The sequence below is a fragment of the Lissotriton helveticus genome, chromosome 5_1 (assembly GCF_964261635.1).
Source record: "Lissotriton helveticus chromosome 5_1, aLisHel1.1, whole genome shotgun sequence".
In the NCBI taxonomy this organism is placed as follows: Eukaryota; Metazoa; Chordata; class Amphibia; order Caudata; family Salamandridae; genus Lissotriton; species Lissotriton helveticus.
Window position 1 is genome coordinate 459,249,819 of NC_136065.1, and position 6,211 is coordinate 459,256,029.

A 6,211-nucleotide genomic window follows, 5' to 3' on the forward strand; every position below is an offset into this window, starting at 1 on the left:
CTCTGACCATGGAAAGAGCTCCAGCTCCGCCACTACCAACGGCCGTTTCCCGGACCGCCTCGTTTTTAACAAGAAAAATGTTTTATGTAGATTGGGACTATGGGCTAGTGGGACTATGGGCTAGCAGGAATAGGAGGTCTTCTTCTACACAGTAAAAACGATAAAAACAAATACAATTATCATTTTGAATACAATGGGGAGATATACTCGTGGAATTAAATTAAAACAAGTATTATCAAAGCTAATAGACCTGGCCTTGGCAAGCTGGTGCAATCAGTTTTTCATTCCAAGTGCATGCCACAAAAGGAAAACGATTAAAAATATTAAACAATTTCAGTAGGCTGACCTTGGTACTTCTAGCAGGCAAGTGTTCTCAGAAAAAGTATAGAAAACCATTCTTGTTTTATTGGGCATCACAGGATTCTTATTGGATAAAAGAAAAGCAGCAAGGTTTACATTATAAATAGGCACATATAAAACCCCTTGAAAAGTTGGCCACAAGCCTTGCACAATAGCCTACAAGGCACAGAAGGAGGCGACAGTAGAGGATACCTAAAGATAGAGACACATCCTGATTTGACACCTACACTACATCCAACACCATAGAGAAGAGTGTGTGGAACATCAGCGCTCCATACAGTGATCACCGATTGGCATTAACCACAAAATGACAAACAGTATGGAAGCAGAGGTGATCATCCAAGCCAATGGCATAGAACCCAATTTAAGACCCGTCAAGTGTCAATTTCAGACCCAGGAGTAAAGTAGAGACAGCGCCTCTTTGCCCAAACAGTGTGATGTTTTCTTCTTTTATATAAATATAGCAGCCCGTCCCGACGTTGTCCGGGTATGAATTGCTGCCGGCCAGTAGTATATTGTTTTATAGAATTTCGTTTTGATAGCATTTCTTATCTGTGGCAGGCCTGTGAAACACTCTGATTCACAGTGCACTGCTGATGCACTTAAGAGTGCGCGTTCAGTAGTGTGTGAACTCGAGTTTCCCTACTTTATTTTTCCTTGCAATATTATATAGCGCGTACTCGACAACATGGCATGAGCACAATTTACATTACAGAAGAACACATTCATTTGTGGTAGGCCCGGGGAGACAAAGCAATTTGCCTGGAATCACAGGATGTTGAGCTGATGCCGAGATTCGAACGTAGCTTCCCAGCTCTAAAGTTCGCAATTCTAGAACTTGTGGCGGGAGGTGTGTCTAAAAGTGTATGTCGGTGCTGGCCATCAATGAGAGAGACCTGTGCATTTTTCAAATGGGTGGTGAAAAAATATGAGTATGTTGCTGGAGATGTGGGCCGCCGGGCCACCAATGTACTTACCGGGGAAGGGTAAACACCCATTATTCCGCAACTTTCTTTCCGCATACCATCACTCCGCATACTTTCATTACGAAAGTACCATGACTCCACAATGCCATTATAAAACATGGCATTACATTTTATATGCTTTTACCACGCTTACATTTACAACGAAATTCGTTGTAAATGCATGAATGGTAAAAGCATGTTTTTTTTTCCAATGTTTGGATAAGGTAAGTATGGGTATAGGGGTATATGTTTTGGGGTACTGAGGTATATGTTTTGGGGTGTTTGGGCATTTTAAGGGTTCAGATAGAGTTTTGGGTTATGGGGTACAGGGGTAGTTTTAGGGTTTAGGGATAGGTATGGGTTTTGGGGTACAGGGGTATTTTTAGGGTTCAGGGCTAGGTTTGGGTTTTGGGGTATAGGGGTATGTTTAGGGTTCAGGGGTAGGTTTGGGTTTTGGGGTACAGGGGTATTTTAAGGGTTCAGGGCTAGGTTTGGGTTTTGGGGTACAGGGGTATTTTAGGGTTCAGGGGTAGGTTTGGGTTTTGAGGTACAGGGTTGTTTTTATGGTTCAGGGCTAGGTTTGGGTTTTGGGGTACAGGGGTATTTTTAGGGTTATGGGGTAGGTTTGGGTTTTGGGGTAAAGGGGTATTTTAAGGGTTCAGGGCTAGGTTTGGGTTTTGGGGTACAGGGGTATTTTAGGGTTCAGGGGTGGTTTTAGGGTACAGTGTTATTTTTAGGGTTCAGAGCTAGGTATGGGTTTTGGGGTAAAGGGGTATTTTTAGGGTTCAGGGGTAGGTTTGGGTTTTGAGGTACAGGGGTATTTATAGGGTTCAGGGCTAGGTTTGGGTTTTGGGGTACAGGGGTATTTCTAGGGTTTAGGGATAGGTTTGGGTTTTGGGGTACAGGGTATATTTATAGGGTTAAGATGGGTTAGTGTTTAAGGGTGCGGGGTATTTTAAGGAGTAAGGGTGGGTTATGATTATGGGGCGCAGGGGTATTTAAAGGGAGCAGGGTGGGATTAGCACACGATATGAGACATGGCATGAAGGGCTGAACGTACCACACGCCCCCAGCGTTTGTCACGCCCACAGCACAACGCAGACACGCCCACAAGGAACTACTTTGCTGGCATGGTTCTTTTACCTTTTAAATGTATATGGTGGGCATCTGCATAGCCTATGTCCGTCTGCTGCAACTGCCCTTTCCAACGCTGTATTGGGTGTTGTGATTGGTGCTGTGGTTCCTGAGATTACCCGCCTCAAAGGTTTGGGCTCTCTCTTTATTATATTAGTATAGATATAGATATGCCTTTCTGTGCCAAATTCACATTGATGGAGAACCTGGTTAAAAATAGGATCGTATTTGACTATGAATGCTTCAAGTGAAGGTTTATATCTAGACAATAGAATAACAGTTAATGTATTTACCGGTTTAATTTAACTGGAAACATGCTAAATTTGTTCTAGCTGTCTATTCTTGCCTGTTGTTTGCCAAGTCAAAAGTAATTGGGAACCACGGGCCATATGTATCAAAGCAAAATGGGTTCGCAAACGCTGAAATTCGCAGAATTCCGGCGTTTGCGAACCCATTTTCGCTAAATGGTATGTAAGAAACATTTTTGGTGCAAAATAAGGAATCGCTAAATTTGCCATTCCTTATTTTGCGATTGCATTTAAGGAATTGCAAATTTTGCGATTCCTTAAATGCAATGTATCAAGGAAAAAAATATTCCAAAATGCCATTAAGGAATCGCAAATTACCACCAACTTCTAGTTGGTGGTAAGTTGCGAATTCTTTTATAAAAGCATTTTTTTAATTTAAACATCAAAAGGTGCCATGTGACGCTCATACATGCCCTTAGGGCATGTATGTGCGCCATATGCGCACACATGTCATTTTCAGTAGTGTAGCAGGGAGTTCTTGAGACACCCCTGCACCCTTGAAAATATTCACAATTTGCGATTAGCAAATTGCAAATCGCAAATTTCCCCTTCATTCCTATGGGCCTCCTGGCCCATAGAAATGAATGGGAAATTATTCCTTCATTGCGATTAGCAATTTGCTAATCGCAATTAAGGAATTTTAAGGAATCGCTAAAAAGAAGCGATTTCCTACATACATACCATTTTGCGATTTCTAAATAGCGATTCCTTAAAAATCGCTATTTAGGAATCGCAAAACGGAATGTTGATACATATGGCCCCAGGTGTCTAAACTTCTGCAAAGAAATGTAACGAGCTAATCAGTTGATGTACATTTTATCCTGAAAGGAAATAAAGTTCCAAATTCCTAAGCAACGTGACTATCATCCTTCCTTTTTCTTTACCAAAAAGAGATAAAACCTCAATATTTTCTATTCAACTCAGATGGTGTGGTGTCATTTTTGGTGGGTTTGCACTGGGGTTTTGTAAGGAGTATTACGCAAGTACGTCAATTGCCTTTTGGATTGAATGTCTTCGCTCTGTGCCGTGCTACCCTCGATGGACCGGTAGTCCCGGTTCCAACAAAGAGCATCTGTTGTTTGAGTTGTGTAAGACGTTGCACTATTAGTTTAGTGTGAGACTCTTCTATTCAAAATGAACACAAGAATACATTTCACACTGAAAAATAGCTCAAAGTGAGGGACTAGCATTTTGCATTAAAATGTTCCATTTTTGTGGGCATTTCACATAGTTTCTACGAAGAAAATTATGTACCTTTTCCCCAGGCCTAATTCTAACTATGCTGCTGTTTTAACTCCAATTTCCCACACTTTGAAGAAAGTGCATATATTGTGTGGGGGATCAGGCGTATACTTACTATTTATTTCCAATCCTGCAGATATTGTGGAAAGTGCATATATTAAAAGAGTTTAGATTTACAGTTCTAATTGCAATTCCACACACATTGCGGAACACAACACCTTTTCTATGGGATCATAGTTGCTATTCTAAATACAATAGAACAGACATTGTGGAAAATATAAATTTGAGATGGGTATACATTTAATATTATAACCCCACAAGCATTGATAAAACTACAAATATGGGGATGTGTGAACGCACAATTTGCTATTCTAATTTTGATCCCACAAACACGATCTTAACCACACCTCCGGTTCACTGGTCTCCACTGTTCCCAGTTGCCCTTCCTCCACCACGCGCCAGAGCTCCACCACCCATGGAAAGAACATTAATACACACGTTGGGGCTGATTCACAGAACTAACTTAAGACAAAATCCTAAACTTACTACTTTTGGTATTCACAGAAGTTAGGATTTTGTCTTAAGACAGACTTAAGACAGACTTAAGACAGAATCCTAACTTAAGTCTGTCTTAAGTCTGTCTTAAGACAAAATCCTAACTTCTGTGAATACCAAAAGTAGTAAGTTTAGGATTTTGTCTTAAGTTAGTTCTGTGAATCGGGCCCAATACCACGCAACTTGGACCTGACACTTGATGACCCACCAAAACGAGTTACAAGCCTTAAAACACAACACACCAGACATCAATAATTCCTATTACCACCCTTAGAATGAATAGGAAATTATTCAGTGAGAGGTAAGCAGAAACATACACTCCCCTTTATTTGTCCTCTGGGGTCTCATTACCTCTCTCTGACCATGGAAAGAGCTCCAGCTCCGCCACTACCAACGGCCGTTTCCCGGACCGCCTCGTTTTTAACAAGAAAAATGTTTTATGTAGATTGGGACTATGGGCTAGTGGGACTATGGGCTAGCAGGAATAGGAGGTCTTCTTCTACACAGTAAAAACGATAAAAACAAATACAATTATCATTTTGAATACAATGGGGAGATATACTCGTGGAATTAAATTAAAACAAGTATTATCAAAGCTAATAGACCTGGCCTTGGCAAGCTGGTGCAATCAGTTTTTCATTCCAAGTGCATGCCACAAAAGGAAAACGATTAAAAATATTAAACAATTTCAGTAGGCTGACCTTGGTACTTCTAGCAGGAAAGTGTTCTCAGAAAAAGTATAGAAAACCATTCTTGTTTTATTGGGCATCACAGGATTCTTATTGGATAAAAGAAAAGCAGCAAGGTTTACATTATAAATAGGCACATATAAAACCCCTTGAAAAGTTGGCCACAAGCCTTGCACAATAGCCTACAAGGCACAGAAGGAGGCGACAGTAGAGGATACCTAAAGATAGAGACACATCCTGATTTGACACCTACACTACATCCAACACCATAGAGAAGAGTGTGTGGAACATCAGCGCTCCATACAGTGATCACCGATTGGCATTAACCACAAAATGACAAACAGTATGGAAGCAGAGGTGATCATCCAAGCCAATGGCATAGAACCCAATTTAAAACTACTACTATGGGTGCCATCGTGAACACATTGGAAACTTTCGTATGTATAACATGCTACACTGAGGAAGGGGTAGTAGAGGTGAATCCATAGAAGTATGCTACTAGAGCAGCATTTACAATGTGAGGTTTGTGCACATTATGACAGCAGGTTCAAACATACAGAGCACAGCATTTGCTCTGACCAACTTTGATGGTGTCCTCACCTCAGGTACCACACAATTCACAAAGGCCCTCATTATGATGTCAGTCCGACCACAACTGACTATCTGTCGGTTGCGGGCCGACCGACATTTAGTGCATTATGATACGTGGCAGTCGGATGGAGCATGCGGAGGACTGACCGATGATTCCGACGGGCTCAAGGAGCCCGTACGACCGTCAGTCGGAATGTAACCCCTTTCAATGAGGCGGTGCCTCCTCAGGCACCACTATAGGGATTTCGATTTCCCTTTCAGGCAGCCATTCAATGGTGGTCCAACTGCGACCTGTGGTGCCCCCCAAATATCCATACCCAGTGTGGCAGGCACCACATGGTGCCTGGCACACAGTGAATAGATGTTT